A 13406-nucleotide genomic window follows, 5' to 3' on the forward strand; every position below is an offset into this window, starting at 1 on the left:
CAGAAGGGTGGGAGAGCCTGGACTGCAGGCCTTGAAAATATGCTGTACAGGAAGATAAGCAGACACAGAGAAACAGAAACTTAACTGTTAGTCTCTAAGAATACAGTATGAATATTAAGATGGCTTCTATTATGCTATCCTTATTTAGGACCCTCCACAGCTCATGACACATGGCTTTGTGTGTTTAGTTATTTTATGATTATTCTTTTTAAGTTTTTTTAAAGATACGGTCTTGTTATTTATCCCTGACTAGTATGGAACTCACTATGTTGGCCAGATTGTCGTCAAACTCACTGGCAATCTTTATGTTTATTATGTTGGAATTGCAAATGTCGCCACCATATCTTCTGTTTTTTATTTAGTCTAAGAGTATAATACATTATAAGAACATAGCTGCTAAAACATTTTGGGGAAAATAATCAAATATTTCTATTACTGAGTACACTTAATTTGAATTAGACAGTCCTTAATTTGCCATTTCTTATGTCCCCATGAACAACTTGTATTCTCTTTTAAGCCTTAATCAGATACAACATGATATTTATGTTTGTATCTAAAGTTACCATGTGACTCACTTAGACATGTTTCTGGGGAGTTAAAACATTTGTTTTTGCAAAGGTTATCTCACTGTTGAAGAGTACCTATGGTCATTTCATCATTGTTCACACTCACCTTGGTAGTAGTTGCACCATTCTGCCAGTTGGGCACTGAGTTCTGGTTTTGTAGTCTGCTCAACTGCATTGACTCACTCCTGCAAGAAAAGATGACATTGATCTTCCTGGTGCTAAAGACATCTTCACAGTGATTAGGAAAAACCTCATTCCAGGTTCAGCGAAATGGCTCAGTGATAAATCCTTTTCTACATAAGCCTGACTACTTGAGTTTAATCCTTGGAACCCATGGTGAAGGAGACTGTCTCCTGAAAGTTGTCCCCTGACCTCCAAACATGTTCATATACACACCCACAGATTCTCACACACAATTACCACAAATCAAATTAAAAAGAAACAAACACCTGAACATGTTTCAGAATACATGTTTTCTGATATTACAGTGAGCCCCCCTGATCGGGAGACACTATAATTTCCTCCTTGATGCTCATTCTGAAGCCCTTCCTGCTACCAACCTGTTTCTTAGTGTTTCCTGCCCCTGTCTTTTGCTACCAGGAATATACAGCCAATGGCCCTCAGAGTTTATGTTTTTAAAACTGGAAATTTTAGCATCGGCTAAGGAGAACAGAAATCATATCCATAAAAATAGCCTCAATTACATCATATACAAACATCAGAATATTTTCTGTATAAAGTATATCTGCACTTTGCTAAGGCAGCTTTGTCAATTTTATACCATATTTCATATATGTATATATAAAAATTTTAAAGATTTATTCCTTTATTATGTATATAGAGTTCTCTCTGCATATCTGCCTGAAGGCCATAAGAGGGTACCAGATCTCATTACAAATGCTTGTGAGCCACTATGTGGCTGCTGGGAACTGAACTCAGGAGGAAAGAGCAGGGCAGTCAGTGCTCTTAACTGCTGAGTCATCTCTCCAGCTCTGGGATATCATGTCTTGCATTGATGAATAAACCCACCTTTGGAATATGTCATGCAAATCCTGGAAAGAAAACAAGAAAAACTTAGATTTCTTAAGGAATAGCATAAAATATCTGTTTATAAATTTCATATAAATGTCAGTTTCCATCACACCTATCCACCCTGAAAATATATATTTATGTCTCGGGATAATGCCAACGAGGCAGATTAACAGAATTCAAATTCTTGATGAAATCAGACCATGAAAGTAAAATTTGAGAAGGACATGGTTAATGATTGTATATTGCTTTAAAAAAAACCCACCTATTTGCAAGTGTGGCATTCCCTGAGCTTGTCCTCAAAGCACAGGGATAGGATTCTTTCATTATGGGTACTTCAAAAGTATGGCCTCACCCCTGTATAGTGCCTCATGCATGTAAATTCAGAATTATCAGGTTAGAAGGGTTTGGGGCCTGAGGTTTATTGTTAGTTGGAGGCTACCATGTACTACCCAATAGAACTCTGGCCCCAAATCCCAACCTCCTAATGAACTTTCAAAAACACAGCTTTCAGACAGAAGAAATCAAGGAATAGCTTTCTTTCAAATTGTGCTCAATATCCATTAGAGGTAATGGAGTACTGGAAACAGCAACCACTGAATTCCCAATTTCAGATAACACTACATATTCCTTGAAAAATTATAATTTCAGAAAGCCTAGTCTTTCAAGATTATTACAAACTCGAGCTTCTCCAATTATTCCTGAGAAGGAAAGCCCCTAATATGAAAGCAGGAAATACTGAAAGCTATCTCAGTACAACAATCACCAGGGTAGGTCCAGACAATAAAAAATTTCCTGCACTCCTCCATGCTCACCTGCAGCCATCCCAAGGATCGTTTCGGGACACTGCCATCAGCTCTGGGCATTTCTCTTAATCGATTGTTGTTTGGACCATCATGGCTTCACTTCCCTGAGTCTCTCTACATACACACTGACTTTCATGTGTCACACACTCAATATGCTGCTCATCCTCTTCCCAGGGAACTGGGTGCCATGACCTGTATTCTGTCCTGATCATTTTTTTCTGCAGAGTCAAGTAGTTCTGAATAAAAAGGGACATTCTCAATCACATTGGCAATGTATTTTATCCTCCTAATTGCACTCTTCTATGCCTAAATTTGACAAATGACTTCTGTCACTGTGTTACATTGATTGTGATTTAATCTCCCCACTTTTCAGAATATGTAAATTCTTTGGTTTCATTAATTTCTTCTTTATTAATGACACAGGCAATAAAACCTTGAGCATTTTCACCTATATAAGAGATCCAGAGGTCCCTGAAGAAAAGGTATTGATTGATAATTCATGTGTTTACTCAAATATGAACCTCTGCAGGTAGTCATTGGAATTCATGGTGCAGTCAAAGACACTAATCCAGTGTGCTGAACTGTAAGTAATTCACTCATTAGTCTCAGACGCCTCTGCCACACAAACAAATCATTCTTTCCGCATATAGAAGTATATCTTACACTTAGAATGAGGAGCCAGAAGAAAATGTTTCCTAGTATCACACTCAATGCCTTATATAATTCTTGAATGACAAACTTTGAAAAATATCTACCTCAACCAGAGTTTAAGCATGAATCTCCTATCACTCTGCACCAAGTTGTCATTATATTCTCTGCCTCTAGATTCTCCTCATTTTCTTGGATGTTCTCCCATAGAGATGTTATTTGTTTTAGAAGTCTCTCCTGTAAGAAACAATGAATATCAACTTTTGATAAATAGACACACTCTTGGGCCACAAATGCAATTACATTAATGAGAGCAGAAGGATCAGTACTCTTTTTTTTTCTTTTGGTAACTATAAATTTTGGATTTTAGAACATAGAAACATAAAACACAGTATACAAATTTGCTTAGGTAAAGTGATTAATAATCATGACTAATGTCTGGGTAATTTTCATAAGATGGGATTCTCAGATGCTTCTCTCTAGCTGACTACAATGTATTTTTCTAATTTAGTCTACAGCCACAGACACTTTCAAAACATATGAATGTAGTTATTTCCCTTTCCAGTGTCCTGGGGATAATGTATCAGTAAGTAGAAATGATTTTTATACCATAAATCTCCCAAGAGATGTTTACATTCATAGTCACCCTTTCTTCATTAGCTGTTAATAAAGTGCCAGCATCCCGAAAACAGCAGCATCCTCATAATCAGGACAAGCATCTTGCTGTGGTCTGCTAAGCCTCCCTCTTCAGCTTTCACATTCTCCCAAGCATCACTTACCATTTGACCCTCAGCAGCTGCTCCAATGGCACTGTGCTCATGGGAGACAGAGCAGAGTTCATAGGAGTAGATCCTGTTCTACACACAGAAGATCCTCTTGGTCTTCTTCTGGGTCACACAGTAGTGCTCCTTGGAGCTCAGGGACTTCAAGAGGCTGGCTTGTCTAGCAAGGCAAAGGACACCAGCTTCTTCAGAACGATGTTGGTTCTGAAGTCCTTTTCTTGGCATGGTGTCCTAAACGTAGGGCAATGGACAGGAACTTGGATGTGTTTCCAGGAAAGGTAGAGGCAGGCCCGCAGAAGCTGTGGTCACAGCTTATGGTGACTGGGCCTGTGAGGCAGCCCAAGCAGATGAAGCAGGTGAGTTCTTCCTGGAAGGCTTGGGAGATGCCTTGACTCCAATTTCTGAAGGAAGAAAAGCAGAATTGCTATTATTGACTCCAGACAAACAAGAGACTGAACAAATTTGATTGAAGTTGTGATACAGTCCTGTGTATGACAAGACAGGCTTCATTTTTCTATGACCAAAAAAATTGAGATAAGTATATGATTGCAGTTGCTGATCTTTCCTGTTTCACTCTTGACAGAAACACATAGAATTCTAAAGACATTCTGTGCCCTACCATCAGCATCTTTTTGGAGACTCCATCCAAATTAGTATCTTGACCAAGGTCTATGACAAGCTCTGTCAGTGCTTATGAAAAAATATACTCTGGAGTGTTCAAAGTATTCATTGGCCTTTCACTACAGACATTTGTATGTTAAATAGCTCCTTCTTTTGTTGTCCATCCAAGAAACCTCTCTACTTCTAGGAAATGTTTCGCTTTGATTCAGCGTCTTACTTATTCACATCCCACATTCCCACCCCTTGACACACAAAAGCAGTATTTATTTCTTGTCCTCCTTCTGCTGCAAATACCTAACAAGAGTAAAAAGTTATATTCAAGGGTATTTCCATTATGGTGGGAAAGAAATTTTGGCAGGACCTTGGGATAGCTGGTCTCATGGCATCCAAAATCAGGAAGCAGAAAGCAAGGAACAACTTACTGCTCAGTGTTTTTCCTTTTTAAGAAGTTTACGACCTCAATACATGGAATAGTGAAATCATTTCCTAAGCATTTAGTGTGGATCTTCCCAACTTAGGGAACCTACCCCAAATAATCCTTCACAGTCATGCCCAGGGCTTTCCATGTCGATCCTAAACCTGTAGAGTTTAATACCAGGGAACTCTCTGTGGAAACTTGTTTGCTTACTAAAGATACAATTCCTGGCTTACTTTTATGGAATGAATCCTTGTAGAGCTAATTCTAATTTGTTTTATTAATAAAATCCCTGAGTCTGATAAAAGATTAATGCTGGAAGATCAGAGAAGCAGAGCAGCCGGCCAATACTTCTTACCTCTACTGAATCATCAGACAAAAGGGGCGATCCTCAGACTGAATGCTCTGAGCTCCTGTCTCTAATGCCTTATAGTCCTCTCTCCACCCAGCCAAATCACTCCTGTCTCCACCTCCCTAGTTCTGGGATTAAAGGAGAGTTATCTGGGATCAAATTCATGAATTCATTTTCTTCTTTAGACTTATTCAATCTCCTGTAGCCCAGGGCAGCCTTGAACTCACAGAGATCTGTCTACCTCTGTCTCCTGAGTGCTAGGATTAAAGGTGCTTGTCACCACTCCCTGGGCTTTACGGCTAACTGGTGTGGCTATCTCTACAAGTCTGATATTCAGACAAGCTTTATCTGCTACAGCAAAAACAAAATATCATCACAAATCCTAGAGGCATAAATAAGTTTCTCATGATGATTTGAGACTTGGATATCTATTCCCCTTCTCTTTGAATATCTACACAAATAAAAAAATCTTGGTTTGATTAAGGCAAATATGCTCCAAATTCCTTAAGCTCCAGGGTCTGAAGCAAATGGAGCCAACAGCTTTAGCTTAGAGTCATATGTACATCAAAACAAGTACTAATACTCAGTGTCAAGATTAGTTTAGAAAAGGGATTATCATCCCAATGCTGCCTTCCTTCCTTACCTGATTGTCCTCCTTTGATATTTTTCCTCTACATGAGATACATCATTCCAAAATAATTTGCAAGCACACAGAAATAACCAAAATTGAACACAGAAATGAAAATTATGCCAGAATGTAACCATATCTACTTTCATGTACAGAATAGTATGGTTAGTTTTCTCTAATTTAGTTTCATGTAGACTTCCAACCTTATATATCAATCATTAGCAAGACTAGTCACTTTTTCCAGGATGGTAAGCTACTATCAAGCAGTATTTCATACTTAATTTCATACTGTGGTATCTTCTTATAGTTTACAACAGAGAAATACTAAAAAATCCTTTACTAAATCTTGAATTTTTGCTTTTATACATATTTATATAAAATATCTCTAGATTCTTATAATTTTCAATCCATTCAAGGCATTTAATTTTATATATTATATACTTAATTTAGAGGTAGTGACCCCTTTGTTGCTCTGAATTAAATAGAAAAATGCTGTAACTACTTTAAGAATTTAAACAATGATCAAATTTGAAAAGTAGCAAGTAAATACCTCTGAGCAAAGTACATCAGGGCAATGAAAGAGTGAATATGGTTGATCTAAAATTATCTGTAGCTGTAACTCACATTATATTTACAAAAGGATAACCAAATGGGATAAAAATCATTTTGGATGAATAGCAAAATGTCACTTCTAAGAAGAAACCTCCATTTGGTAATGAGCTGAAAATTCCTATAAATTGTGCACAAACCCAAGGAATTGTCTCTGGCCTCATCAGTGTTTAACTGGGAAACAACAGTATCAGCTCAGCTCTGGGATGCAATCCAGACCTTATGGAAACACACTCTGTCTGGTCTAGAGAAGAATGAACCAGGTTGTCCTCTGGAGTGCCCTTCTGTAGTCTCTAAGGATCATGCCCACTTGCTCCAATGTTGCTTTTACTAATGTATCCAGTAAGGGAGCTCCCGTAATGTGTGGAAGATTGAATTAACTCTGTGGCCAATCTCCATAAGCAAATCTCCCCACAAGGTTTCCTGAGCTTAAGCTGGGTGTGATCGTTCATACCTTTAATCCTACAGGCTAGGAACTGGTCTGCTGAAGCATGCAGAGTTTTAGTGCAAGGCCAGCCTAGGTAGTAATACCTTGTTAAAGAAAGGGCTAGTACTTTTCCTACAATATTTTACTGTATCTAAATATTTTGCACTGTGCTTATATCCTCTTCTTGATAAGTTAACAAACAACAATGTTGACAATCTTTGATTTTTAGCAAATATAACCTTATAAAATTCTTCATAGATCTTTGACATTTTGACAAAAAAACTTGTTTTGATCATATTCACCTCACCTTCAACTCCTTCCATAACAATCCTTTTTCTCTGCACACACACCTTTCTGCTCTTAAAAAATCCATTCTCTATATATCATCCTGTTTCACTTCCTACAGTGTATAGTGACATTAGAGATCAAGAATTCTTCCATCCCCAGCTGTCTACAGTTCAAATCACCCAGCTAGAGGACTGTGTGGTAATTTGGATCTGAAGCAGTTCAAAACCTGCAACATTTTCTTCTAAAGACTGGATTATCTCTGTGTAGCCTTGGCTTTCCTGGGACTAGTTCTGTAGATCAGGCTAGCCTATAACTCAAAGAGATCCACCTGCCTCTGCCTCGGAAGTGCTGGGATTAAAGTGTGCCACACCACCAGGCAAAACCTGCAGTATTTGACAGGGACAGTTGATTGCTTTGAACCTGGATGCCTCCTTTTATCTTTTCTTTTGAGTATGTTGTTAGTTGAAGTAAAATTACATAATTTTCTCCTTCTATTCCTTTTTTTACACATCCTTTTTCAAGGCTGGATCACAAGGTACGTCCAAGATTTAAGGTGGATCCTCACACATTAAACTATCAGGATTTGGTGGGTCTGTTCACTTCAAATTATGCAATCAAGAAAAACTACTCACAAGAAAAATCACAGCTTCCTGGGTATTAGTTAATTCCACATATAGCCAAATTGACAGCCAAGAAAAATCACCACAAGGGCTGATCTGTGCATATTCTGTGTTAATTACCCAGGTAAGAAGGATTTAACCTCAGCACAATCATTTCCTCTACTTACAATCCATATCAACTGTTATGTATTTATAAAAATATGTCAGGACACCTTTCTGATGAAAAAGCTAAAAATATTTAAATAGTCATAGACCCTAAGTTTACATTCAAGAGTGTCTATCTCGCTATTTGGTCTGGATACAACTGATTGAGTACCTATTGGGATATCTTAGATATTGATTCTCATTTAATTGGTTGTGACAAGCTCCCAGGAACAATACAAAGCTTGGCTTTATCCCATTTGACCTAAGGTTGTCATATGCTGGAATTCAAAGAAGTAAACTAAACTCAAAGACTTCACTTCTAATAATTCACACTGGGGAGAAATTGTATAAATGTGGCAAAGCCGTAAGTTCCCATTCAACTCTTATTATTTATACTAGAGAGAAACTATATAAATGTAAAGGTTATGGGAAAGCCTTCAAAACAAATCCAGTCCCCTAGCCTCTAGTTCTTGTTTTGTGAACAAAACTCTAAGACAACCTTCTTCTTAGACTTATTAAGTACCTGGATACAGTGTTTGATAAAAATCCACCTCCAAGAGACAGAGAAACCACAGAATGCTCCCTCCCAGCACCAACCAGTGAAAACAGGCCACCTGCAAGTAACAAACAAAGCCATAGAAGCCACTAATGCTCCCAGCTGTAGCCAAAAATACTAATAATCAAAAGTACTAACAAGCCAGTTGCCCCGACTCTGAGAAATCACCCTAATTGTTCCCCAAAAGTCAACCAACCAGGATCTGACCCATACATACTGATGTAATTTTGTGATTTTTTTCCTTTAAATTCTGGCAATAGACAATGAATTTGGATGCATCTATTGGCTACAGTGTCAGCCTGCTAGATGGAGTCCCTGCAGACAGGATTAATCAATAAAGCATGTGTTTGCTGTTTGGTGAATGTGTCTCCTTGTTAGTCTCTGGGGGTCGTCGAGACTTGGGCACAACAAAATGATATTAGACGCCCTGAGGAAGAGAAGAACTCAGTATTATCTACAGGTAATATAGATGGGAGAAAGTATTTGGGATTTGCTATGTAGTCTCAGGAGGGAAGTAGTGTGATACCCTTTCACAGTTTCAAAGTTCTCCCCAGTTTCAGTATCAGAAATTTCCATGTCCATTCCCTCATTCCATGTGCCACTTTCAAAAACACTGGGCAACTATTAGTGTTGGTGTGATTAGTAATATTCCTTCTGTAGTTGATGGATTTAGAACCTATGAGGAGACACACTTCAGGGCATGTCTGTGTAAGTAAACTGAAGATCCTCTGTCATTGAGGGCAGCACCATGTCATGGGCTGGTGTAGAGTACTGAGTTAAAAGGGGTAAAACTATGACATCAAATGAGTACAAGCATCCATCTTCACTGCTCCTAACTACAGATGCAAAGAGATCTGCTGGTGCACCCACCCATGACCATGATGGATTACATCCTCTGAAACTGAGCAAAACCCACCTCAGTTGCTTTTGAAAGGACAAGATGAAAAGTAGCCAATAAATTGGTGTAGTTTTAAATTTCTTGTCACTTACTCTTCTGAGATGGCTTGCAATTGCATGTGGAAACTGGACAGGAAATAATAGCCCAGTTTCCATTTTGCAGATCAAAGTCAAAGAGGTGATTATGTTCAATGAACACCCATGGTGCATCTATGGAAATAACCAAGTCTGCCCCAGTGAACTTTTTCTTACACCAAGACATACCCTTTGGAAATGGGTATGTGAAAACTTACAGAAACCTTACCTGAAATGGGAATGTGGCCAAAGACTAGAAGGCATATCCTTCTGTATTATACTCTCAGTCCAGACCAGAGGCATGACCTTTGATTGTCTAACTGGTTAGTCTGAATTAACAGTTGCAGACTAATTGAACTTACTCTTTACCTAGCATAGTCATGTCCAGGAATACCTAAACTAATTTATATCTCGTAGAACATAGGGCACCAATTATTTAGAGGTTTTTGGACATTTTCCATTCCCAATTTAGCAAACTTGTCCTTAATATTTAACTCTCAAATTTGTTTATGATCATCCCAGTACCAGTGCTATTCAATGTGGACATGACATATAGCTGGTTATATTGTTAAGAGTAAAACATGCCTCAGAAAATATCCTTGATAATTTTATATATACATAAAAGCTCTCTTGCATATTTTGAAAGTTGCACACATTTTTTGTAAGCTTGCTGAGACAAGGACTTGGCATGTAGTCTGAATTTGCCTTAAAATCTCCTGCCTTACCCCCCAGATTACAAGAATTACAGGCATGTGTCACCATGCCTCCCAGGAATTATGTATTATCAATTTTGTGCACCTTGCTGTGCCCAGTCTAACCTGCCTATAAGATGAGTCTTGAGGGGAAAGGATATAAACCAACATGTCAAATCACCAGAAGGAGATAGCAGGCCCAAATGACAAGCAAGCAAATAAAAGGTAGTTCATGCTGGTCTGAACCATATAGCTTAAATCTCCTTATTGGAAACCACAACTGTAACAGAGTTTAAGTTACATTCAAGCATACAGTCATCAAACTACTTAAGGGTTGTGATCATTTTCCCTAAGGTTGAAATTCCTGGCCTAAACTCTGAAAGGGCATGCGTGTAATCTCAACATTGGAGAAGTTGATTTAGGAGGTTTGAGAGTTAGAGGCCAGATTATGCTGTGTTGCAGACCATCCTGTATAAAACAAACAACAACACACAACACACACGCACACACACACACACACACACACACAAAACAAATACCATGTGCAAGCTATTCCTATGGTGTGATGTTCTCTAGCTAAAACACAAATATTTTGGGAAGTGGGAACACATAAAGTCTTATTTATTGTGTAATTGTTGCTATAAACAAATTACTAGTCTTAAGGTTTCTATTGTTGTGATGAAACACCATGACCAAAAACAACTTGGGGAGGGAAGGGTTTATTTTGCCCCCAGTTCTAGTCCATCATCAAAAGAGCAAGGGCAGGAACTCAAACAGGGTAGGAACCTGGAAGCAGGAGGTGATTCAGAGGCCATGGAGGGCACTGCTTATTGTCTTGTTTCTCATGGCTTGCTTCTCCTTCTTTTTTATAGAACCCAGAACCATCTGCCAAGGGATGGCACCACCCACGATAGGCTTGGCTCTCCTCTATCAATCACTAGGAAAATGTCCTAAAGCTTGACCTTATGGAAGTATTCTCTCAACTGAAGTTCCTACCTTTCAAGTAGCTCCATCTTGTGTCAAGCTGACAAACTCAATCAACACATCTAGGCTTTTCTTAGAGCACGTTTGGGACGACAGAGAGACAGAGCCAGCAAGCACTGACTTTCTGGGTTTAGGATTCTAAAGAGGCTGAGAAAAGAGTAAAGCAGGAGTCCTGGATCTTACCAGAGGTCTTACAGGTGACAAAGCCACTGTCCTGGAATCCATGTCCTGGAAGTAGTAGGTTCTGGAATCCCGGGGTCATTCTAGCCATTGGTTAATATTTATCAGCCTCCAGCTATTGATGGTCATCATTTATACAAGATACTTTGAGCCTGTGAACAGAGGAAAAATAAAGGGTTATTTCAATAGAGATGAGACTCTGCAGTGGTTAAACAGCCCTTCCTAGGGTTCCCAACCATCATAGTCTGAGAACATCTATTTCACGAGGACTCTGCTATGTGCATGGTCCCCTTGGCCTGGGATGCACTTTTCCAAAATGTGGTCACATCTCCTGTGTGTCTCTATTCCTCTATCTGTGCCCCCAGTAACTCATACCTGAACAAGTCCCTGGCAAGGCAAAGTTGTGGTTTCTGACTTGGATGCCATTACAGACCTTTGGGACCTTGCTACCTCAAAGTGCAAAGAGTTCTTGGACTATTGCTCTTCTCTCTCCAGCAAGTTTCCTCTCCCTGTAAAAGGTGTTACTGAATGTGGACTGGTCAGGTTTCTCATCTCTCAGCCTCACCTCTCCACCACTTTCTCTTAATGCCACTCATATATGCTTTGACACAAGTAACCCTGCTCCCCAACTTACAGTTCATAGGGACCTGTATGACCTGACCTATGCATTTACCTTCCATCCTCATGTCCCCAGTCCTGCCTAGTTTTATGTTAAGCTGATACAATTTAAAGTCATCTGGGAGGAGGGAGTCTCATTTGAGAATTTGCACCCACAAGACTAGGTTGCAAGCAAGCTTGTAGGACATTTTCTTCATTAGTGACTGATGGAGGAGAGCCCATTCCATTGTGGATGGTTCCATCCCTAGACTGGTGATCCTGGGTTCTATTAGAAAGTGGACTGTACAAGCCATGGAGCAAAACAGTAAGCAGCACGTCTCTGTTCTCTCTTCAACAGTGCTGCCCCCCAGGTTCCTGCACTAAAGGCCACAGACAGGCTAAGTGGATGGTGGGTGAATGCTGCCATAAAGATGATGAATTCATTAAAGAAATGGAGTAGACTGACATAGCCTCTCCTAGGTCTCTATTCTCAATATCTCCTGACAACCCAACAGGCCTTTGATACAGCAATTCCTTATCCTGGTGAAGCTTTGCTATCAGGTGAACTGGAGGCTCCAGTGTTCGGCTGTCTTCATTTCTCTGTCCCCTGCCCCCCCATTGCTTTTAATCTCATGAAGCCTCTGGATGTGCAGTACTCACTGGGGCAACGCTGGAGACTTATCAATAGTAGCACCTCCTCCTCTTCCTCCTCTCCTTCATTATGCTTACAATCTCTTCATCTGAAGATTTAGGTGGGGTTAAGTGCAATACATTCACCACTAGGGATAGAGCAGGAAGAGGTTCAGAATAGGGAAGAGGATATGGCACAAAGCTATGGGACATTGTTGGGTCTTTCTGTCAGGGATCAAGTTGACCATCCTCGGTGAGTGATTGCTACCACATATGCCACCTTCCATGCTATCAGCATTGTCACCTTCCATGCTATCAGCATTGTTTGGAATGGTTTTCTATCAGCCATTTTCGGGTTTGCTTGTAACTTTTGGATGTTCCCTCTGGGTCTACTTTCACATCACAAACAGAGCTTTGCTTGCTAACTGTGTTGTGCTTAGCATTCCTGTTCACACACTGTTTGGCTCCCATGTTTTCCTCAGCTAGGCAAGAAAAATCCTTCACCTCTTTTCCTCAAGGAAATATGTGAATCAGATAACCTATTAAGACTCAAGTGTGTATTTTTCCTGGGCATGTCCCTAAGTAATGTGCCATCATATACAGTTCCAGTTTGGATTTTGGCTGTCCCATTAAGAAAATGTGGTACATTTACACAATGGAGTACTACTCAGCAGAAAAAAAAACAATGGAAACATGAAATTTGCAGGAAAATGGATGGAACTAGAAGAAACCATCCTAAATGAGTTAACACAGTCATAGAAAGACAAACATGGTATGTACTCATTCATATATGGTTTCTAGACATAGTGAAAAGGATTACCAGCTCACAATCCATACCTCCAGAGCAGCTAAGAAACAAG

The sequence above is a fragment of the Mesocricetus auratus genome, unplaced genomic scaffold (genome assembly GCF_017639785.1).
Source record: "Mesocricetus auratus isolate SY011 unplaced genomic scaffold, BCM_Maur_2.0 Super-Scaffold_100007, whole genome shotgun sequence".
NCBI classification, from domain to species: domain Eukaryota; kingdom Metazoa; phylum Chordata; class Mammalia; order Rodentia; family Cricetidae; genus Mesocricetus; species Mesocricetus auratus.